Source organism: Bos javanicus, chromosome 20, assembly GCF_032452875.1.
Source record: "Bos javanicus breed banteng chromosome 20, ARS-OSU_banteng_1.0, whole genome shotgun sequence".
Classification (NCBI taxonomy): Eukaryota; Metazoa; Chordata; class Mammalia; order Artiodactyla; family Bovidae; genus Bos; species Bos javanicus.
The window spans coordinates 27,452,381-27,478,712 of NC_083887.1; positions in this window are offsets into that span (position 1 = coordinate 27,452,381).

Here is a 26,332-nt window from a genome sequence, read left to right on the forward strand (position 1 = left end):
GAATTTTTAAACGTTCACCATTTGAACTGGCTTTCAGTATTAAGGCTGTATTCATTTAAAGAAAAAATACACTCTTTATGTTGATATTGTGCAGACTTATTCATAAAAAGTAAAACTGTATCCAAAATGAATTACTGTTGCCGGCTGTTTTTCTATTCAACCGTCTTTTTTTAATCATCTTTTCATTGCTCATTGAAGAACTTTGCCTATAAAGTTTTAAGAAGTTACATTTAAAATAGGTACATACACTAGAACTAGCCTCTTAAAATAGGATTTAATGCGAGTATTGATAGCATAACATGTAGTAATAAAAAATATAGTTCTTACTGTAGCACAAACATATTTGCATCATTTCATATCCTATGTATGTTTTATGTAAAATTTACTTCCATGAACCGTAAGAGTCAACCCTCTTTCAGAGAATTTGAGAGTTAAAACAGTATTCCAGATTTTCATCAGTATTTTAAATACCTATATTTAATGTAAATTTTTATCTGTTACTGAGAAATCTGTTCTTTTTTGAAAGATATATGTATACCAATAAGAAAATGAATATTCAGAATTAGTGAGTATCATGCTTTGAGCCAAGAATATAAAATTAATAATTGAGTTCACTATTAATTAATCCAAATGTCAAATGAATTGAACAAGGAATAGTAGATGACATTATGGAATGTTAACAAATTTAAAACATGCAAGGTAGATACATTTTACCATATTGGTTTTTTTAAACAAGACTTTCCTCCATATCTGTACTGTTTTGTTTTTAAGGCATGCAACTAAATATGTTTTTAAAGACATTTTCTAAATGTGCAATTAGTTTGCTTAATTTTAAACCTAATCCTCAAAGGCAGATGTTTCTGTGTTAAATCTACAATTTTAACCTTTATGCACATTCACATCCATGAATTTAATTGACAGCACTCATAAATATATTTCTCCTCTGTCAAATCATTTTGATGCCAAATTCTGCCACCTTGATGTATATAATTAATGATGCATGCATGAATGCTAATTTCCTTCAGTCTTGTCCGACTCTTTGAAATCCTAGGGACTGTAGCCCATCTGGCTCCTCTGTCTGTGGGATTCTCTAGGCAAGAATACTGGAGTCAGTTGCCTTGTCCTCCTCCAGGGAATCTTCCCAGCCCAGGGATCGAACCCAAGTCTCTTACATCTCCTGCATTGGCAAGCAGGTTCTTTACCACTAGCACCACCTGGGAATCCCATACTTAATGATAGATCTGACTTTTTAAGCTCTTTATACCTTTTTAAACTTTCTCTGTGTTTTTGTCGACTCATACTATATATATATATCATACTACTTATACTTTCCTTCTTCTAGATCCTTCCTACTTCACAACTGCCAGCTTTCACTCTTGGAGCATGTAGGCCCACTACTTTTTTTTATCTCATCATTCTTTAAAAAGTTATGTCAGAACATACAACTAGAAATTCAGCAACTTTTGATTGTAACCCATTTTTTCCCTTTTCTGAAGATACATACTGAGTTCAAACACTGGGGAATCAATTTGAGTATGTGGAAGAAATTGATGGGACAAATAAATATGAGCAGAAGTTACAAACTAAAATACCTAAGAAAATGATTAACACAAATAACACAAATGAACAAAGGCTCTATGTGGAACATTAAGGAGTGGTAGGGACTGTGGCTATTTGGAGAGCACAAATTCTATCCAGAGAACCACTGACACTCCATCCAACCAATTAAATTTAGCAGTATCAATTCTAAATGTTCTACTTATGCTTCTTAAAAGCTTCAAATAACTTACATTTAAAGAAAGAAAAAAAGTCCTACAGGTAAAATTACATTCCTGGCACATCTGATTCTGAAGAATTCTGTATTTTAAAGAAATATATAGGCCAGCTAATGATGTTATGAGTCTAGAGATACTACTTGTAAAATTCAAATCAATTAATATTCCCAGATAGCATGGTAAGCACTAACTAATAACCTTAATAAAGTTAAAAAATGGTTCTTGAAACCAGTAATTAAATTTGACAACTCAGATATAAATAGAACATTAACAATGGCTTTTTCTAATTAAATCACTTAAAATTGTATGAGCTCTTATAGGTCATCTAGCTAACTCTCATCCAACCCAAAATCTCTTTTCCTACATCCCTAAAGGGAGAATATCTTTCATTAACTTAAATCTTTCCAGGAACAGAAAGCTAGTAGCCCTTTCAGCAGTCCATGCCACTATACAATGGCAACATGCGATAATTTTCCATATCCTGCTCTGGGATGCATCTTCCACTGGTCCCCAAATTCCTCCACACCAATGCAGAACAATAATAATCCCTTGAGAGCCATTTATTTGCTTAACATCATAGTTATCCCTGTACATATCATCTCATTTAATCTTCAAAAAAAACTTCAAGTTAGATTTTACTATTCCCATTTTTGAGGTAATAAATTGAAATTGAAAGAAGTTAAGAAATCAACCCAGGGATAAACAGGTAAACAAAAACACAATTCCTTTTTATTCTTGAAACTTTAATAGTGTGGAGTCCAAACCACTAAACTTTTGTTTCTCAATCTCTACCCAGTTACATGGCATATTACTGATTTGCCACCGAAACAAAATTTGTGCCAAGAAATCTGAAGTACAAAATTGATTTTTGCTACAATTATGTATACACTATGTATACATATGAGGTTTGATAGTTGGAAAATTGATTTCAGGAAAGTCATAAAGTACAATAAACTGTGGCAAAACTCACTGAAATTATAATACAGCATTACATCCAAGTCATAAGAAAAATTGTGTGTTTAGAAAAAGTAGAAAAAATATTTCTTCTTAAATGTAAAGAAGATTCAATTCATAACCACTTGCTAAGTCTACATATTAAGCAAAATTACTTAATTGAACGTCTTGCTTCCAATTTTGTATGTAAGGAAATCTTAGAATTCATCACTTCTGTCCTTACAAGAGAAAAAGTTGAATAAATTTCAAACTTGTATTTGATTCATTAGAGAATTGAAGTCACAAGGCAAACTGCTTGATGAAGAAGCCCAGGAATAGGAACTTCTGATGGAGCCAGTTTCAGGGTAGGAAAATATAAACTGTATCTGACTCTTTGTGATGCTATGGACTGTAGCCCACCAGGCTCCTCCATCCATGGGATTTTTCAGGCAAGAATACTGGAGTGGGTTGCCATTTCCTTCTCCAGTACTTAATGGCAGGAGACTGAATGCTTTCCTCCCAAGCTTGAACTTTAAAACATTTCTATTCAACATCATATTTGTATTTCTTGGCAGTTCTATAAGGCAAGAAGATAAAGGCAGAAAAGTCATATTGATTAGAAAGGAAGCAATATAACAATCTCCGTTTACAGATAACATATATAAACACACACAAAATCTACTAAAAGTCTCCTAGAATTAATAAGTGTTTTTAATAAGGTAGCAGAATTAAAGGCCAATAAGTATACAAAAATCTTATTATACTTTATGTATTATCTGTATAATTGATTTGTACAAAAAAATCAATTTTCCAGGGATGGGGATGGACCTAGAGACTGCTATACAGAGTGAAAATAGTAGGAAGGAGAAAAACAAATATCATACTTTAACATATGTATGTGGAATCTAGAAAAATGGTATCACTTCAGTTCAGTTCAGTCACTCAGTCATGTCCGACTCTTTGCAACCCTATGAATCGCAGCATGCCAGGCCTCCGTGTCCATCAGCAACTCCCAGAGTTCACTCAGACTCACGTCCATCAAGTCAGTGATGTCATCCAGCCATCTCATCCTCTGTCGTCCCCTTCTCCTCCTGCCCCCAATCCCTCCCAACATCAGAGTCTTTTCCAATGAGTCAACTCTTCGCATGAGGTGGCCAAAGTACTGGAGTTTCAGCTTCAGCATCGTTCCTTCCAAAGAAATCCCAGGGCTGATCTCCTTCAGAATGGACTGGTTGGATCTCCTTGCTGGAGAGTCTCCAAGGGACTCTCAAGAGTCTTCCCCAACACCACAGTTCAAAAGCATCAATTCTTCGACACTCAGCCTTCTTCACAGTCCAACTCTCACATCCATACATGACCACAGGAAAAATCATAGCTTTGACTAGACGGACCTTTGTTGGCAAAGTAGTGTCTCTGCTTTTGAATATGCTATCTAGGTTGGTCATAACTTTCCTTCCAAGGAGTAAGCGTCTTTTAATTTCATGGCTGCAGTCACCATCTGCAGTGATTTTTGAGCCCCCAAAAATAAAGTCTGACACTGTTTCCCCATTTATTTCCCATGAAGAGATGGGACCGGATGCCATGATCTTCGTTTTCTGAATGTTGAGCTTTAAGCCAACTGTCTCACTCTCCACTTTCACTTTCATCAAGAGGCTTTTTAGTTCCTCTTCACTTTCTGCCATAAGGGTGGTATCATCTGCATATCTGAGGTTATTGATATTTCTCTCTGCAATCTTGATTCCAGCTTGTGTTTCTTCCAGTCCAGCATTTCTCATGATGTACTCTGCACATAAGTTAAATAAGCAGGGTGACAATATACAGCCTTGACGTACTCCTTTTCCTATTTGGAACCAGTCTGTTGTTCCATGTCCAGTTCTAACTGTCGCTTCCTGACCTGCATACAGATTTCTCAAGAGGCGGATCAGGTGGTCTTGTATTCCCATCTCTTTCATAATTTTCCACAGTTTATTGTGATCCACACAGTCAAAGGCTTTGGCATAGTCAATAAAGCAGAAATAGATGTTTTTCTGGAGTTCTCTTGTTTTTTCCATGATCCAGCAGATGTTCGCAATTTACCCATGTCTTAGGAGCAGTGGCTGTGTGGGCGCAGGAAGGCCTAGGGGAGCTACTCCACATTCAAGGCCAGGAAGGGTGGCGGTGAGGAGATACCCCTCATCCAAGGTAAGGAGCAGCTGCGCTTTGCTGGAGCAGCCGTGAAGAGATACCCCACGCCCAAGGTAAGAGAAACCCAAGTATGACAGTAGGTGTAAGCTGGAAAGAAAAACACCAATATAGTATACTAACGCATATATGCAGAATTTAGAAATATGGTAATGACAACCCTGTATGCGAGACAGCAAAAGAGACACAGATGTATAGAACAGTCTTTTGGACTCTGTGGGAGAGGGAGGGGGTGGGGGATGATTTGGGAGAATGGCATTAAAACATGTATAATATCTTATAAGAAATGAATCATCAGTCCAGGTTCGATGCAGGATACAAGAAGCTTGGGGCTGGTGCACTGGGATGACCCAGAGGGATGGTATGGGGAGGGAGGTGGAAGGGGGATTCAGGATGGGGAACACGTGTACACCCATCGAGGATGCATGCTGATGCAAAACCAATACAATATTGTAAAGTAAAAATAATAATAAATAAATAAAATAAAGTGAATAACATAGTCTTGAATATTAAAAAAGAAAAAAGTCACTCCTAAAGGAAATCAATCTTAAATATTTGTTGGAACAATTGATGCTAATAATAACCTCAGATATGCAGATGACACCACTATTATGACAGAAAGCAAAGAAGAACTAAAGAGCCTCTTGATGAAAGTGAAAGATGAGAGTGAAAAAGTTGGCTTAAAACTTAACAAGCAGAAAAGTAAGATCATGGTATCTGGTCCCATCACTTCATGGCTAATAGATGGGGAACAGTGGAAACTGTGGCTGACTTTATTTATTTATTTATATTTGGTTCCAAAATCACTGCAGATGGTGATTGCAGCCATGAAATCAAAAGATGCTTACTCCTTGGAAGAAAAGTTATGATCAACCTAGACAGAGAGGAGGCGGTCATAAGATGGTGGAGGAATAGGACGGGGAGACCACTTTCTCCCCCACAAATTCATCAAAAGAACATTTAAACGCTGAGTAAATTTCACAAAACAATTTCTGAATGCTGGCAGAGGACATCAGGCATCAGGAAAAGCAGCCCATTGTCTTTGAAAGGAGGTAGGAAAAAATATAAAAGACAAAAAAAGAGATAAAAGAGGTAGGGACAGAGCTCCGTCCCAGGAAGGGCATCTTAAAAAGAGAGAAGTTTCCAAACACCAGGAAACACTCTCACTGCCGAGTCTGTGACAAGCCTTGGAAGCACAGAGGGCAACATAACAGGGAGGAAAAATAAATAAATAATTAAAACCCACAGATTACGAGCCCAAGGGTAACTCCCCCAGCAGAGAAGCAGCGCAGATGTCTGCACCCGCCACTAGCAAGTGGGGGCTGGGCAAGGAGGCACGGGCTGCAATGCTTAGAGTAAGGATCTGGCCTGAATGCCCCGAGGGCAATCTGAATGAACTAACTTGGGCTAGCAAACCAGACTGTGGGATAGCTACCATGCGAAAAGCCCTAACCTAAGACACCGCCAGGACCGCGCACAGAACAAAGAACTGAACAGAACTAGCTGGCTACAGACCATCCCCCTCTGGTGACAGGCAGCCAGAGCCAGAAGGGGGCAATCGCAGCCCCAGAGAGACATTATCTACCAAACTTCAAGCAGGCTTCTTTGCTAACTAAGACTTCTTGGGGTTCTGGACGGTCAACATCTGCCTGAGAAGGTGTGCTGGTTGTACACCCAGAAAACCAAGCGGCAGCGACAGGGGAGGTAATAAATAGCAGTGACCGCACTCACCAAACACCTCATCACCTGAGCTGCTAGGACCTGGGAAGGGCACAAAATGCAGGCCCAACCAAGTCTGTGCCTCTGAGGACTACCCAAATGCCTGAACCTGAGCGGCTTAGACCTGGGAGGTGCATGCAGCCCAGGGATGGCCTCAGACGGTTCCCAGTGGAGAAACCTAGAGCCTGAGCAGTGTGGGCAGCGAGGGCACACGTGCCATGAGCAGGGGCAGGCCCACTGTGGCTGAGACATTGAGAGCACACGCCAGTGTTATTCGTTTGCAGGGTCCCTCCCTCCCCATAGTGCGACTGAACAAGTGAGCCTAAAAAAAGTGTCCACCACAACCCGCTTTGTGTCAGGGCGGAAATCAAACACTGAAAAGACCAGCAAACAAAAGAAGCTATAACAGAGGGAACCGCCTTGGAAGTGACAGGTGCAATAGATTAAAACCCTGTAGTTAGTACCGACTACATAGGAAGGGACCTATAGGTCTTGAGAAATATAAGCCAGACCAAGGAACTATCCAAAAATGAACTGACCCCACACTGCTCACAACAACACCAGAGAAAGTCCTAGATATATTTTTACTATTTTTATGATCATTCTTTTTAATTTTTTTTAATTTTTAAGTCCTTTATTACTCCTTTAATTTTCATTTTTATAACCTGCTATTACTTTGCAAAAAAAAAAGACCCTATTTTTTAAAGCAAACTTCATATATATATGTATTTTAATAATTTTTGTGACTTTGTTTTTTGTTTTTTTTTCTTTTTTTCTTCTTTTCTTTAATATTGTATTTTTGAAAATCCAACCTCTATTCTAGGTTTTTAATCTTTGCTTTTTGGTATTTGTTATAATTTTGTACCTTTAAGAACCTAATCTTCAGTATCCATTTTTACTTGGGAGCGAGGTTACTGGCTTGGCTGCTCTCTCCCCCTTTGGACTCTCCTTTTTCTCCACCAGGTCGCCTCTGTCTCCTCCCTCCCCCTTCTCTTCTCTACCCAACTCTGTGAATCTCTTTGTGTGTTCCAGACTGTGGAGAACACTTAGGGAACTGATTACTGGCTGGATCTGTCTCTCTCCTTTTGATTTCCCCCCCTTTTATCCTCCTGGCCACCTCTGTCTCCTTCCTCCCTCTTCTCTTCTCTTCGTAACTCCATGAACATCTCTGAGCGGTCCAAACTGTGGAGCACACATAAGGAAGTGATTACTGGCTAGCTTGCTCTCTCCTCTTTTGATTCCACCTCATCTCATTTGGGTCACCTCTAAATCCCTCCTCCCTCTTCTCTTCTCCATGTAACTCTGTGAACCTCTATGGGTGTCCCTCACTGTGGAGAAACTTTTCATCTTTAACCTAGATGTTTTATCAATGGTGCTGTATAGAAGGAGAAGTCTTGAGACTACTGTAAAAATAGGACTGAAAACCAGAAGCAAGAGGCTTAAGTCCAAACCCTGAGAGCACCAGAGAACTCCTGACTCCATGGAACATTAATCAACAGGAGCTCATCAAACGCCTCCATACCTACACTGAAACCAAGCACCACCCAAGGGCCAACAAGTTCTAGAGCAAGACATACCACGCAAATTCTCCAGCAACACAGGAACACAGCCCTGAGCTCCAATATACAGGCTGCCCAAAGTGACACCAAAACCACTGACATCTCATAACTCATTACTGAACACGTCATTGCACTCCAGAGAGAAGAAATCCAGCTCCACCCACCAGAACACTGATACAAGCTTCCCTAACCAAGAAACCTTGACAAGCTATCCATACAACCCCACCCACAGTGAAGAAATTTCACAATAATGAGAAGTCCACAAACTGCCAGAATACATAAAGGCACCCCAAACTCAGCAATACAAACAAGATGAAGAGACAGAGAAATACCCAGCAGGTAAAGGAGCAGGATAAATGCCCACCAAACCAAACAAAAGAGGAAGAGATAGGGAATCTACCTGATAAAGAATTCTTAATAATCGTAGTGAAAATGATCCAAAATCTTGAAATCAAAATGGAATCACAGATAAATAGCCTGGAGACAAGGATTGAGAAGATGCAAGAAAGGTTTAACAAGGACCTAGAAGAAATAAAAAAGAGTCAATATATAATGAATAATGCAATAAATGAGATCAAAAACACTCTGGAGGCAACAAATAGTAGAATAATGGAGGCAGAAGACAGGACTAGTGAAGTAGAAGATAGAATGGTAGAAATTGATGAATCAGAGAGGATAAAAGAAAAACGAATTAAAAGAAATGAGGATAATCTCAGAGACCTTCAGGACGATATTAAATGTCCCAACATTCAAATCATAGGAGTCACAGAAGAAGACAAAAAGAAAGACCATGAGAAAATACTTGAGGAGATAATAGTTGAAAACTTCCCTAAAATGGGGAAGGAAATAATCACCCAAGTCCAAGAAACCCAGAGAGTCCCAAACAGGATTAAACCCAAGGTGAAACACCCCAAGACACATATTAATCAAATTAACAAAGATCAAACACAAAGAACAAATATTAAAAGTAGCAAGGGAAAAACAACAAATAACACAGAAGGGGATTCCCATAAGGATAACAGCTGATCTTTCAATAGAAACTCTTCAGGCCAGGAGGGAATGGCAAGACATACTTAAAGTGATGAAAGAAAACCTACAGCCCTGATTACTGTACCCAGCAAGGATTTCATTCAAATATGAAGGAGAAATCAAAAGCTTTACAGACAAGCAAAAACTGAGAGAATTCAGCACCACCAAACCAGCTCTCCAACAAATGCTAAAGGATATTCTCTAGACAGGAGACACAAAAGGGTGTATAAACTCAAACCCAAAACAATAAAGTAAATGGCAACAGGATCATACTTATCAATGATTACCTTAAACATAAATGGGTTGAATGCCCCAACCAAAAGATGAAGACTGGCTGAATGGATACAAAAATAAGACCCCTATGTATGTTGTCTACAAAGAGACCCACCTCAGAACAGGAGACACATACAGACTGAAAGTGAAGGGCTGGAAAAAGATACTCTATGCAAATAGAGACCAAAAGAAAGCAGGAGTAGCAATACTCATATCAGATAAAATAGATTTTAAAACAAAGGCTGTGAAAAGAGACAAAGAAGGACACTACATAATGATCAAAGGATCAATCCAAGAAGAAGATATAACGATTATAAATATATATGCACCCAACATAGGAGCACAGCAATATGTAAGACAAATGCTAACAAGTATGAAAGGGGAAGTTAACAATAACACAATAATAGTGGGAGACTTTAATACCCCACTCACACCTATGGATAGATCAACTAAACAGAAAATTAACAAGGAAACACAAACTTTAAATGATATAATAGACCAGTTAGACCTAATTGATATCTATAGGACATTTCACCCCAAAACAATGAATTTCACCATTTTCTCAAGCGCACACAGAACCTTCTCCAGGATAGATCACATCCTGGACCACAAATCTAGCCTTGGTAAATTCAAAAAAACTGAAATCATTCCAAGCATCTTTTCTGAGCAAAATGCAGTAAGATTAGATCTCAATTACAGGGGAAAAACGATTAAAAATTCCAACATATGGAGGCTGAACAACACGCTGCTGAATAACCAACAAATCACAGAAGAAATCAAAAAAAAATCAAAATATGCATAGAAACGAATGAAAATGAGAACACAACAACCCAAAACCTGTGGGACACTGTAAAAGCAGTGCTAAGGGGAAAGTTCATAGCAATACAGGCATATCTCAAGAAACAAGAAAAAAGTCAAATAAATAACCTAACTCTACACCTAAAGCAACTAGAAAAGGAAGAAATGAAGGACCCCAGGGTTAGTAGAAGGAAAGAAATCTTAAAAATCAGGGCAGAAATAAATGCAAAAGAAACAAAAGAGACCATAGCAAAAATCAACAAAGCCAAAAGCTGGTTCTTTGAGAGGATAAATAAAATTGACAAACCATTAGCTAGACTCATCAAGAAACAAAGGGAGAAAAATCAAATTAATAAAATTAGAAATGAAAATGGAGAGATCACAACAGACAACACAGAAATACAAAGGATCATAAGAGACTACTATCAGCAAATATAATTGGCATATATGCCAATAAAATGGACAACATGGAAGAAATGGACAAATTCTTAGAAAATACAACTTTCCAAAACTGAACCAGGAAGAAATAGAAAATCTTAACAGACCCATCACAAGCACGGAAATTGAAACTGTATTCAGAAATCTTCCAGTAAACAAAAGCCCAGGTCCAGACGGCTTCACAGCTGAATTCTACCAAAAATTTAGAGAAGAGCGAATACCTATCCTACTCAAACTCTTCCAGAAAATTGCAGAGGAAGGTAAACTTCCAAATTCATTCTATGAGACCACCATCACCCTAGTACCAAAACCTGACAAAGATGCCACACACACAAAAAAAGAAAATTACAGGCCAATATCACTGATGAACATAGATGCAAAAATTCTTAACAAAATTCTAGCAATCAGAATCCAACAATACATTAAAAAGATCATACCCCATGACCAAGTGGGCTTTATCCCAGGGATGCAAGGATTCTTCAATATCCGCAAATCAATCAATGTAATACACCACATTAACAAACTGAAAAATAAAAGCCATATGATTATCTCAATAGATGCAGAGAAAGCCTTTGACAAAATTCAACATCCATTTATGATAAAAACTCTCCAGAAAGCAGGAATAGAAAGAACATACCTCAAAATAATAAAAGCTATATATGACAAACTCAAAGCAAACATTATCCTCAATGGTGAAAGATTGAAAGCATTTCCCCTAAAGTCAGGAACAGGACAAGGGTGGCCACTCTCACCACTACTATTCCACATAGTTTTGGAAATTTTAGCCACAACAATCAGAGCAGAAAAAGAAATAAAAGGGATCCAAATTGGAAAAGAAGAAGTAAAACTCTCACTATTTGCAGATGACATGATCCTCTACATTGAAAACCCTAAAGACTCCACCATGAAATTACTAGAGTTAATGAATGAATATAGTAAAGTTGCAGGATATAAAATCAACACACAGAAATCTCTTGCATTCCTATATACTAATAATGAGAAAACAGAAAGAGAATTAAGGAAACAATTCCATTCACCATGGCAACAAAAAGAATAAAATACTTCAGAATATATCTACCTAAAGAAACTAAAGACCTATATATAGAAAACTATAAAACACTGGTGAAAGATATCAAAGAGGACACTAATAGATGGAGAAATACGCCATGTTCATGGATCAGAAGAATCAATATAGTGAAAATGAGTATACTACCCAAAGCAATCTATAGATTTAATGCAATCCCTATCAAGCTACCAACGGTATTTTTCACAGAGCTAGAACAAATAATTTCACAATTTGTATGGAAATGCAAAAAGCCTTGAATAGCCAAGCAATCTTCAGAAAGAAGAATGGAACTGGAGGAATCAACCTGCCTGACTTCAGGCTGTACTACAAAGCCACTGTCATCAAGACAGTATGGTACTGCGCAAAGACAGAAATATAGATTAATAGAACAAAGTAGAAAGTCCAGAGATAAATCCACGCACCTATGGATACCTTATCTTTGACAAAGGAGGCAAGAATATACAATGGAGAAAAGACAATCTCTTTAACTAGTGGTGCTGGGAAAACTGGTCAATCACTTGTAAAAGAATGAAACTAGAACACTTTCTAACACCATACACAAAAATAAACTCAAAATGGATTAAAGATCTAAATGTAACACCAGAAACTATAAAACTCCTAGAGGAGAACATAGGCAAAACACTCTCTGACATACTTCACAGCAGGATTCTCTATGACCCACCTCCCAGAATACTGGAAATAAAAGCAAAAATAAACAAATGGCACCTAATTAAAATTAAAAGCTTCTGCACAACAAAGGATACTATAAGCAAGGTGAAAAGACAGCCTTCAGAATGGGAGAAAATAATAGCAAATGAAGCAGCTGATAAACAACTAATCTCAAAAATATACAAGCAACTCCTACAGCTCAATTCCAGAAAAATAAACGACCCAATCAAAAAATGGGCCAAAGAACTAAATAGACATTTCTCCAAAGAAGACATACAGATGGCTAACAAACACATGAAAAAATGCTCAACATCACTCATTATCAGAGAAATGCAAATCAAAACCACTATGAGATACCATTTCACGCCAGTCAGAATGGCTGCAATCCAAAAGTCTACAAGCAATAAATGCTGGAGAGGGTGTGGAGAAAAGGGAACCCTCTTACATTGTTGGTGGGAATGCAAACTAGTACAGCCACTATGGAGAACAGTGTGGAGATTCCTTAAAAAACTAGAAATAGAACTGCTTTATGACCCAGCAATCCCACTGCTAGGTATACACCCCGAGGAAACCAAAATTGAAAGAGACACATGTACCCCAATGTTCACCTCAGCACTGTTTATAATAGCCAGGACATGGAAGCCACCTAGATGTCCATCAGCAGATGAATGGATAAGAAAGCTTGGTACATATACACAATGGAGTATTACTCAGCCATTAAAAAGAATACATTTGAATCAGTTCTAATGAGGTGGATGAAACTGGAGCCTATTATACAGAGTGGAGTAAGCCAGAAAGAAAAACAGCAATACAGTATACTAACATATATATATGGAATTTAGAAAGAAGGTAACAATAACCCTGTATGCGAGAGAGCAAAAAAGACACAGATGTATAGAACAGTCTTTTGGACTCTGTGGGAGAGGGAAAGGGTGGGATGATTTGGGAGAATGGCATTGAAACATGTATAATATCATATATGAAACGAATCTCCAGTCCAGGTTCGATGCAGGATACAGGATGCTTGGAGCTGGTGCACCGGGACGACCCAGAGGAATAGTATGGGGAGGGAGGAGGAGGGAGGTTCAGTATGGGGAACATGTGTACACCCATGGAGGATTCATGTTGACATATGGCAAAACCAATACAATATTGTAAAGTAATTAGCCTTCAATTAAAATAAATTTAAATTTTAAAAAAATTAAAAAAATAAAATCATAGAAATAAATAAATAAAAAGCAGAGACATTACTTTCACAAGAAAGGTCTGTCTAGTCAAAGCTAGGGTTTTTCCAGTAGTCATGTATGGGTGAGAGTTGGACTATAAAGAAAACTGAGTCCTCAGGAATTGATGCTTTTGAACTGCGGTGTTGGAGAAGACTCTTGAGAGTCACTTGGACTGCAAGGAGATCCAACCAGTCCATCCTAAAGGAAATCAGTCCTGAATATTCATTGGAAGGACTGATGCTGAAGCTGAAACTCCAATACTTTGGCCATCTGATGTAAAGAATTGACTCATTTGAAAAAACCCTGGTGCTGGGAAAGATTGAAGGAGGGAGAATGGGGTGACAGAGGATGAGATGGTTGGATGGCATCACTGACTCAATGGACATGAGTTTGATGAAGCTCTGGGAATTGGTGAGACAGGGAAGCCTGGCATGCTGCAATCCATGGGGTCACAAAGAGTTGGACGCGACTGAGCAACTGAACTGAACTGACTGATACTAAAGCTGAAGCTCCAATATTTTGGCCACCTGATGCGAAGAGCCAACTCATTGGAAAAGACCCTGATGCTGGGAAAGATTGAAGACAAAAAGAGAGGAGGGAGGCAGAGGATGAGATGGTTACTTAGCTAGTATCACCAGCTCAGTGGACTTGAACAAATTCCAGGAGATACTGGAAGACAGGGAAGCCTGACGTGCTGCAGCTCATGGGGTCACAAAGAGTCAGACATGACTGAGCAAATGAATAACAACAAATCTTTAAAATAAAAAATGTTGGTTTTATTTAGAAGAGCTAAAACAGATGGTGTTATTGAGATGAACTAAATAAGTAGAAATTAACTTTTAATAGATTGGAAGAAGCAATATTATTAAAATATCATTTTTCCCCAACTTGCCCTATAGAGCAAGCACACTCACAAACAAAATCCCAGCAGGTATTTTTTTCAGATTTAGAATAGCTAATTGGAAATTTTACATGAAATTGCAAAGGAACTATAAGAACTAAAATAATTCTAAAAATAAAATAAAATAATTCTAAAGGATGAACTTAATTAAAGAATTCACATTATACAATTTCAAAATGCACTATAAAACTTTAATAATCAAGATAGACACAAATGTCAAATTGATATTATAGGGCATTTGGAAATTGACACATATGAATGTAGTTAACAGTGTTTTAGTAAGATTTTTAATTTTTAGATCAGCTTAAGTCTCCCAGCAGGACTGAGGGAATTCTGAGGGGATGCTGAGAGCATGCACACATCCCCTGGCCCCACACACATATAGCATCCCCCACCAGAGTAGTATTTGCTACAATCACTGAATCTACATAGATACACCATAACTATCAAAAGTCCATAGTTTACCTTATGACTCATTCTTGGTGTTGAACACTGTATGGGTTTCCATAAGTGTATCAATATATTGACACATGCAAAACTGGAGAAATCCAAATAAAATCTGTAGTTTCTTGAATTATACCAATGATAATTCCTTAATTTTTATAAATGTTCCATGGTGTATAAAATGTTAGTATTAGAAGTTGAGCAAAGTATATATAAGATAAAGGTATAAGGATATATTAAATAAACAAATAAGTTCAGGATTGTGGGTTCTTTCTTATCTGTTCAAAAATATATAAAATCAGGTATATATTCCCTTAAAATTCTTCTTGAAGGCAATAATAACACCATATTGATTCAAATACAATAAATTAAATCAAATTGTAAATGCTAACACAATTTTACATTTTCTGAGCAATTTTACACTTTTCTGGCATATAATATGAAACTATCCAAATGAACAAATTTATGGATCCATAACTGCAAGTCATTTTTTAAAATATGTGTTGGATTTTGATGAACCCAAAAAAGCACACCAAGAAACAATTACTTTTACTAACTACCTAAATTATCAGAAACAGCTTTTCCTTTGCAAAGTCATCCAAAATACGGATTTCTTTAATTTCAACCTACACCTGAAATGAGACTGTTTTAATAAATTTTGTTTTTCCAATCCTAGTAAATACAGTGTAATTAAGGACTGAAGCTGTAGACGCTCTTCAGATGTGAAAGAATCTTCAACAGGAAGAGGGGTTAAGAAGTTAAACCACAGTAACAATGATGCATCAGTGAAAGGCATGTTCCTTTTCTTCGGTATGGTTTAAACGAGAAAACCTGTCATTTGAAAGAATAGATGTTCTTTGAGTCATGGGTGGCAATGTTAAGTCACAAGCTTATCCTGACTTTTTAGCCTGAAGCTGAAATCCTTGATTCTCATTCTGACAATTCCCTTGCAGGCTTCTGGCATGTTCTGGTTATACATGCCATGGGGATTATCAGTCAGCAATTACATACTTTCTTCTGTGTAGGTTCCTGATTTTTAAGTTGAATGACTTGTATTTTTAACTTTTTCTTATCACTGTCTTTTATCTCAGTTAAGATGGAATTCACAGTAGTCAAATTAAAAACACAGCAAGACAGATTTAGAACTAAACTAAATTTGAAAAATATCTAGGCTGTTGTTGACACCAGCATAATGGAGACTGTGAGGATGAATAAACATGCAGACATACACACAGATTCTTACCTTGTTCTTTGCTCTCCCATGACAGCAGTGTTGCAACTACTAGAGAAAAACCTAGAAGACCATTGGAAGACTTGCTCCAGGGGAATGGAGTAAAAGATTGGGTTCAAATACATTTGAAACTCTGCCCAAGAATCTGGAGACCCAGAGTGAAGGAGACATAATTTGATGCATTGCACACATGGCCAGTTGAAAATCAGTTAGAAGACAAAGTCTGGCTCTTAGCTCACTGTTCATTTTCCCACCAGAGTCAGCCTCCCTCCTGGGATTTACTCCTGTCATCTCAGGAAGTGTTTGAGAGCCTCAGAAGAAAAATGCTTGCTGGTGGCTGTGCCTTCTCCTCAGTTCAGTTCAGTTCAGTTCATTTCAGTCGCTCAGTCATGTCCGACTCTTTGTGACTCCATGAACAGAAACATGCTAGGCCTCCCTGTCCATCAACAACTCCCAGAGTCCACCCAAACCCATGTCCATCGAGTCAGTGATGCCATCCAACCATCTCATCCTCTGTCATCCCCTTCTCCTCCTGCCCTCAATCTTTCCCAGCATCAGGGTCTTTTCAAATGAGTCAGCTCTTCGCCTCCTCCTCAGCCCCCTACCAAGCGCAGTCTCTCACCTCCTCTACCAAATCGGGTGGAGTTGCCAGTGCCTCCTGAGCGCCTGTCCAGCACCGGCTATGACAGTGCTCCATCTCAGAGCAGCTTACCTAACTCTGCCTTGAAATCCAAACTCCCAGCATGCCATGAGGCTATATCTTCTGTGGCCTCTGCAGGATCCTCAGGCAATCCTTAGGTGCCCAGCCCTAGCCTTCACCCACAGGTCTGGATGAAGTCAGGTCTGATTATTTGTCTGTCTCCACAACTTGTTGGCACACATCTTGCTGTGTTCCCTCCTCTAGCTGTATAAAGAAAAGTAAACAAATTTTGGTGACTGACTTGGCAGTGTCCACAGCAAGCAGACAAACAAACAAAAAAATTAGATGGTGATGAAGGCCTAACAATGACAGTAATGATTACAACACATCATTGTCATAGACCATAACTGAGTTTCTATTTAGGTGGTATGGAGAAGCTATCTTTGAGGACTGACTTCTAAACTGACAGCTTAAGAAAGAGTCTGCCTGCAGGAGCTTTCCAGGCAGAGTGGGCACTAGTACAAAGCCCTCTAGTCAAAATAGGGGGTTTATTCAAAGAACACAAGAAGGAAAGTGAATACAGGGCGCTAAGATATGTAGCTGGACAGAGGGCCAGGAATATAGCACATTCAGACTTTGTAGGTCAGAGTATGGAGTTCTAAATGTGATGGAAAACCAACATGGGTTTAACATGGCCACAATGATCTTATTTTTATTTTAAAAGAATCACTCTGGATTTTAGAGGACTGGACATAGGAGCCTAGAAGACAAACTCAGAAGACACTGCAGTGATGCAGGTAAGATGGGTAAGGTTATGGACTCTTCCAAGTGAAACAAAAGTTTGCTGCTGGGATCCTCCTTTTCCTAACCTTACACAGATGACCAAGCCCCCTCCTGATGGATGCATTCCTTCCTTAGATATATTGATGCTTTTCATGAGGTTAAAGTCAGATCGTGATGGGCTTTTTTTCAGGTGCTTTTGAAAATACCTGCTTTGATCCATAATTTATTGATTTATGGTTTAACTCACAAAGAGCAAAATAATTTTCTAATTCTAGAAGGCACCTCAGCAACAACCTTCCCATACACAGCTCATACTACCAACTCCAACTATGAACAAACTTAGCTAAAAAAAAAAAAAAAAAAAGTATAATTCTTTTAAAATACTAGTGGGAGTAGAAGAGTTCAGTTCAGTCCCTCAGTCATGTCCAACTCTTCCCAACGCCATGGACTGCAGCACACTAGGCCTCCCTGTCCATCAGCAACTCCAAGACCTTACTCAAACTCATGTCCATTGAGTCAGTGATGCCATTCAATCATCTCATCCTCTGTCTTCACCTTCTCCTCTCACCTTCAACCTTTTCCAGCATCAGGGTCTTTTCAAATGAGTTAGCTCTTTGCATCAGGTGGCCAGAGTATTGGAGTTTCAGCTTCAACATCAGTCCTTCCAATGAATATCCAGAACTGATCTCCTTTAGGATGGACTGGTTGGCTCTCCTTGCAGTCCAAGGGACTCTCAAGAGTCTTCTCCAACACCAGAGCTCAAAAGCATCAATTCTTTGGCACTTAGCTATCTTTCACTTGATGGCAAATAGATGGGGAAACAGTGGAAACAGTGGCTGAATTTATTTTAGGGGCTCCAAAATCACTGCAGATGGTGACTGCAGCCATGAAATTAAAAGACACTTATTCCTTGGAAGGAAAGTTATGACCAAACCTAGACAGCATATTAAAAAGCAGAGACATTACTTTGTCAACAAAGGTCCATCTATTCAAGGCTATGGATTTTTCTAATAGTCATGTATGGATGTGAGAGTTGGACTATAAAGAAATCTGAGTGCCAAAGAATTTATACTTTTGAACTGTGGTGTTGGAGAAGACTCTTGAGAGTCCCTTGGACTGCAAGGAGATCCAACCAGTCCATCCTAAAGGATATCAGTCCTGGGTGTTCATTGGAAGGACTGATGTTGAAGCTGAAACTCCAATACTTTGGCCACCTGTTGCGAAGAGCTGACACATTTGAAAAGACCCTGATGCTGGGAAAGATTGAGTGCAGGAGAAGGGGACGACAGAGGATAAGATGGTTGGATGGCATCACCGACTCAATGGACATGAGTTTGGGTAAACTTCAGGAGTTGGTGATGGACACGGAGGCCTGGTGTGCTGCAATTCGTGCTGTCACAAAGAGTTTGACACGACTGAGCGACTGAACTGAACTGACAGCTTTCGTTATAGTCCAATTCTCACATCCGTACATGACTATGGGAAAAACTATAGCCTTGACTAGATGGACTTTTGTTGGCAAAGTAACATCTCTGCTTTTTAATATGCTGTCTAGTTTGGCCATAACTTTCCTTCCAAGGAGTAAGCGTCTTTTAATTTCATGGCTGCAGTCACCATCTGCAGTGATTTTGGAGCCAAAAAATAAATAAATAAATTCTGCCACTGTTTCCCCATCTATTTGCCATGAAGTGATGGGACTGGATGCCATGATCTTAGTTTTCTGTATGTTGAGCTTTAAGCCAGCTTTTTCACTCTCCTCTTTCACTTTCATCAGGAGATTCTCCTGTTCTTCACTTTCTGCCATAAGGATGATGTCATCTGCATATCAGAGGTTATTGATATTTCTCCTGGTAATCTTGATTTCAGCTTGTGCTTCTTCCGGCCCAGCATTTCTCATGATGTACTCTGCATGTAAGTTAAACAAGCAGGGTGACAATATACAGCCTTGACATACTCCTTTTCCTATTTGGAACCAGTCTGTTGTTACATGTCCAGTTCTAACTTGTGCTTCCTGACTTGCACACAGATTTCTCGAGAGGCAGGTCAGGTGGTCTTGTATTCCTATCTCTTTCAGAATTTCCACAGTTTGTTGTGATCCACACAGTCAAAGGCTTTGGTGTAGTCAATAAAGCAGAAGTAGATGTTTTTCTGGAACTCTTGCTTTTTCGATGATCCAGAGGATGTTGGCAATTTGATCTTTGGTTCCTCTGCTTTTTCTAAAACCAGCTTGAACATCTGGAATTTCATGGTTCATGTATTGCTGAAGCCTGGCTTGGAGAATTTTGAGCATTACTTTGCTGGTGTGTGAGATGAGTGCAATTATGTGGTAGTTTGAGCATTCTGTGGCATTGCCTTTCTTTGGGTTTGGAATGAAAACTGACCTTTTCCAATCCTGTGGCCACTGCTGAATTTTCCAAATTTGCTGGCATACTGAGTGCAACACTTTCACAGCATCATCTTTTAGGATTTGAAATAGCTCAATTGGAATTCCATCACCTCCACTAGCATTGCTCTTAGTAATGGTTCCTAAGGCCCACTTGACTTCGCATTCCAGGATGTCTGGCTCTAAGTGAGTGATCACACCATCGTGATCATCTTGGTCGTGAAGATCTTTTTTGTACTGTTCTGTGTATACTTGCCACCTCTCTTAATATCTTCTGATCTGTCAGGTCCATACCATTTCTGTCCTTTATTGAGCCCATCTTTGCATGAAATGTTCCCTTTGTATCTCTAATTTTCTTGAAGAGATCTCTAGTCTTTTCCATTCTATTGTTTTCCTCTATTTCTTTGCACTGATCACTGAGGAAGGCTTTCTTATCTCTCCTTACTATTCTTTGGAACTCTGCATTAAGATGGGTGTATCTTTACTTTTCTCCTTTACTTTTCACTTCTCTTCTTTTCACAGCTATTTGTGAGGCCTCCTCAGACTGCCATTTTGCTTTTTTGCATTTCTTTTACTTGCGGGTGTTAGAAGAGTTAGGGATATTAAAAAAATAATACTCATCCAGGTTCTTTCCACATAGTTCTGCAAATTGCAATTAATAGCATTTAAGTTATAACATCCTAAGAGCTATCAGAGACATTAGAACTATTAGCATTAATAATAATACCATCTTAAATTTTATGACTTAGAATCTTAAGATGAGTCATAACTTCTACTTCACCATGTCCTCTCCCACCTAGATTCAGAAGTTCCATCTATAATACTGTATTAAGTTGTGTACCTCATGTTGCTTTGGATAGAAGAGAGACACGGTTACATAAGAAACAGTCCTTGTCCTCAGGATGCTACTGTCTACTGAGGAAAGCAATGATTGCTCAGTCGTGTCTGACTCTGCAACCCCATGGACTATAGCCCACCAAGCCAGGTTCCTCTGTCCGTGGAATTCTCCAGGCATGAATACTGGAGTGGGTTGCCACTTCGTCCTCCAGGGGATCTTCCTGACCCAAGGACCAAAACCATATCTCCTGTATTGGCAGGCAGATTCTTCACCACTGAGCCACCTGGAAAGCCTAAGGAAGGCAGACCTGTATTCAACTAAATATTGGGCCACTGCTGCTCCAAACAATGCTTTTGAGTTAATTAGAAAAAAAAAAGGGTACTCCTTTATCAAAATACTTTACTTCCATCTGCCAAAATGTTGTTGTAATACATGGATATTTTTAGGAAAAAAGAACAGTTTACTGCCATCTGCCTGAAGTTTGTCTAAATAAATATAGTATTCTGACACTCCATTGCCTACCATCCCACATAACTATGCTGTTTTCTAACTTTCCCATTCTTTCAGTCTTAACATTAAAGTTTTTAAAATATAGACATCAGTTATTCCAAGATAGACCATCCTGAACACTTAAGATTGTGTCACTTTATAGTGAGCTAATCAGAAATACTCAGAGGTTTTTAAACCATCAAGGTCAGTACCATACCTGGCTCTCATAGAAGCCCAACACTCCTGACATTACTGAATTGTTCTTCCCTCACTAGCTAATGCCCTTGTGCCTGCAATTTCTTTTCATCCTTGTACTGGTGCCTGTAGTATCCTTCATGGGGATGAAAAATAAAAAAGAAAAGCTTTCAAATACTTTTAAGTAAAGAGGTAAACATAAACACTTCTCAGAAGTGCTAACACTGACTTCCCAAAGTAACAACTGGAAAACAGCAGTAGAAGACAGGTCACAGAAGAAAGCAACAACATCAACTGCTGTTTAATAATGAATTGAAATATACTAGCTACCCCAATTTTCAGTATTCTTAAAGCAGACAAAATTTTTACCTGGTGACAGGACTTTCAGAATTTACTTACTCCCATGAAGGGGAACTCTAGGCTTAAATGTGGTTAGAACCAAAAAAGAGATACGGATCCCTGCAGATAAACAAAAACTACATTTGGTTGTTTGTTAATTTCCTGGTTTATTCTTTTTACCCATAATTCTGAATAATCTCTATTTCAAAGACTGCGGATTACTTAAAGTCAGTATTCCTCAATAAGCAAATTCCATTTCTCTCTGTTCAAAAGTAAAATTCAGAAGTGAGGGACAACATTTTTGTTTCAGTGGGCTGGTATATCCCATCGTTCTAAGTCTCTTGGATGGAAAAATTTTCTCCACTAGGTTTCTATGGGCATTACAAAGCCAGTCATTTTATTTGCTTCTTCTGGTTCTAGTGTTCACTTTAAAAAACAAATGTCATCTGTTATTTTGTACCCTTCTCTCAGCATTTACTGTTTTTTATCTCTGTCTCCTTCTTGTCTTTCCCTCTCTCTGTCTCTCTGTATCCCTCCTTCTCTCTCTCTTACACAAACACACTTAGCTGAGTATCTCAATTCGAGGAAGGAAATTTTCCTATAAAATTTGAACAAATGAGTTGTGATCCAGTATGAGTACAGCGTCTCTGCTCATTTTCTATAGTTTTCTAAAAATCTCATGCCTTTGTCATTTTTCTTTTCTACCTTTCTATGCAGAACTTCGGAGAAGGCAATGGCACCCCACTCCAGTACTCTTGCCTGGAAATCCCATGGATGGAAGAGCCTGGTAGGCTGCAGTCCATGGGGTCACGAAGAGTCAGACACGACTGAGCGACTTCACTTTCACTTTTCACTTTCATGCATTGGAGAAGGAAATGGCAACCCACTCCAGTGTTCTTGCCTGGAGAATCCCAGGGACGGGGGAGCCTGGTGGGCTGCCGTCTATGGGGTCGCACAGAGTCAGACATGACTGAAGCGACTTAGCAGCAGCAGCATGCAGAACTTGCCTTTTAATTGCTTGACTTTTACTGGAAGTTTATTCCAAATATTGGGAGGTTGAGGCAAGTATCATGTCGCTCAAAATAGCTATTCTCTTGCTTTATTTGTTCCTTTAAGATTATTAATTTTACACCTAATGATTAAAACTCACCATGAAGTATCAAATAAGCATAACTTGTAGTTCAATTTTTTTAAGCGATTGCATGCCTGATATTTTCAAGGACACTGTACTGCATGTGGCTTATCCCAACAGCTTTGATGTCTTCTGCAGAGATAAGACTATTTTCTACGATGAGAACAAAAGTGGTGGAGATGATGATTTGACTCTATTTTGTTCATTTGCTGCATTTACAGTTGATAAACATTATGTTGTCAATTAAATTGTAAGAAATTACAAATAAAGCTGTTCTTCAAAATGCAAACAAGATAAGACTGATGTTTGCTGGTACATTCACTTCCAGTGAGAGGCAGAAAGTTGGCTTTGTCACAGACTGCTGTCTTCTCTCAGGAATACATTTCTTTCTGAAGGGGTGTGTACAATTTTAAGTGTAATTAAACTGCATTATGTAAGTCAACTATCTTGGCCATGGCAGGTTAGAAAGTGAAACAATTTCATAACTTGTTGGATAATTACTAAGCCTGAAGAGGTATCTTATTTGGGCATTAAATCAAGAGTATTAACCTGTCATGATTAGATTATCCAAATGCAAAATATGTACTACACTAGAGATTGCATTTTTTTTTTTTTTTTTTTAGGCAAAGCTTTACTGGGGCCCTTGCTGTTCCAGGGCTGGGGGGAGCAACAAACAACTGGTTCCTTTGCTTGCTCGCTGGGGTGGGGGAGAGATTGTCCCTTATATGGAGTGAGGGTTGGACCAGAGGCGGGGCTTAAGCAGTTTGCCCACCATTCTGGTGGGTGTTGAGTGCAGGGGCACGACCAGTACCATGTTTATGCTGCCAACACCCTATTTTGAAGATGAACACATACACACAGACACACATTCACATACACACACACACAACCAGAATATTGAAGACTTGACTAAGTTAGATAAAATGTAAAATGTCAAACAGACTACATAAGAAGTTACTTAAAACATCCATCATGATGAGAATGCTTGGATTATGATTGACTATGAACATAAAGACTACTCAGTTAAGGAAATTTGTTGATATACAATAGTACCTACTACCAGTACTTCACATTTGCTCAATATTTTTAACTTTAAAAGCACTTTCACATCTATTATATCATTTTCTACATAATTTTATTCAACATAAAATTGCCATTGCAAATAATTTAAAGAAACAAGCTGTATAGGTGCATTTCAAATAGTACTTTAAAAGTTCTTTCATGTAGGCAACACTGAAATGTTTGCATTAAAACCTATTTCTGAGAAATTAGTCTACTCCACACATAAACACACCTACAAACACATACTCCACACAGATATATATATACACACACACACACAAATACATTATAATTTAGGGTATACTTAGGCAAACTGAAGAATTAAATAAATGATTAAGCTAAATAATAGAGAAAAAAATCTTAAAATTTATTATATTAGCCCCTAGATTTGCAAAAATTTAACCAGTAAATTGAAGTTATATAGATCAAGAAATGGTTGGCATTTTTTACTTTCTAAATAGTCTAGCCAGACAATATCCTGGATCGATTAAATTACAACTTTCTGGAATGAGACCAATCACAATATAATTTGAAGCTAGCCAGGTGATTCTAGTAAGGCTGAGAACTATGATGTGACCACCTCATTTATTTTAGTGTACAGCTATCACAATGCTCTCATCACAATTACAGAATAATATACATATATAAAGTTTTTATTCAAAATAAATACTATATATTGTAATATATTTTTTAAAAATCTAAATTTTGCTTATGTGAAAATACAGCATATGCAATCACTGACTAGATTACATTTTGTCATATAGAATAGAATTGGGTTATTCTATAGGACAATGGAAATACAAAGGTTCCAACACACCAGCCCTAACTATAATAAATTCACAACAGATCCTAAATTATGGAGAATTATCTAAGATAATAAACACCCCACAAAGCAAAAAAGAAATAGATGAATATCCCAATGATCCAAAATGCCTATTTGAAAAATTAGAAAGCAAACTTAATTTTCACATATGTGCTTTAAATTTTGAATATGTTTTTGACTTATTAAGAGAAACTTTAGCCTCCATAGGGGGAAAATATATCTGTTTTCAATTATCTCAAGTTTGAATTGGAAAACACAACTTTAAAAACTAATGATTCTACACTTGTATTTAAAATGAACATCTCATCTCTGATATTCTTTGTCCTAATTTTTGACCTGAGTCACATATTTCACTCTGTCCTTTACCCAGAGTCATAAATTCTAAAAGAACATTGCATTACTGTCCATCACTGGGTCGGCAGAAGCAGGAGACCAGTGAGTTCTGCCTGACCTCAGCATTGCAGTAAGCCAATGAAAACATTAACAGACTGACTTCCACAGTGTTCCAGGACCCAGTGTCAGCACTGTGGACTTCTATCACCTGCCCGTCTTTTAACAGGAGCACCAGAATATGCTCCAGAAAACTGTTGACTAGTACATCAATTTGTACAGCTATTGTGCCTTAGATATAGATGTATACTTTTTATTATGAACTATAATAACAATGACATTTAATCATGTCTTCATTTACTTTCTGTCTAAGCTTCTGGGAACAAGTTCCATCCCACTTTCATGGTATTTTGAACAAAATTGATTATTGACACCATTACCAGTATGAATTATGACCCAAAGAGTCTATCAGATGCACTTAATAAAGTTAAATGCACTAAACATGGATATTCCAGATGGCTAGATCCTTGAACAGCTAATTAAGGTACACTCTTGTTTAATTTTTCATAAGAATAATCTAGTCTGGACTTCAGCCAAAAAAGAAGGTAAGAGAGTATTTTTCCTCATGGCTAAGAAAATATACTGTTTATTCACTGGGATTAGCTGAACAATTTATATGATTGCTCCCATAAATATAATCATTTCCAAAAATTAATGCAAATTTTACATCTAGTACAATGAAAGTAGGATCATCTTTATGTAGTGGTTCCCGTATTAGGAATAACAATGACATATTCATATAGCACATTACATAAATGCTAAACTGAAAAGGTTCTTTCATACTTTTAATAAGCTATATTTTTGTAAAGACAGTCTTGTGTATATTTCTGACAGAAATCTTTCATCTTAAAGCCAAAACATAATTAAATACAATAAAAGAAAATCAGCATTGAACTTTCCAAAGGTAATTGGTAAATTCTTACCAATTAAATCTGAAAACACTATAAAATAAACTTTATTGCACAGAACATGAACAACAAACATTTCTACTTCATTCCCAGGTGGAAGGGGCATGT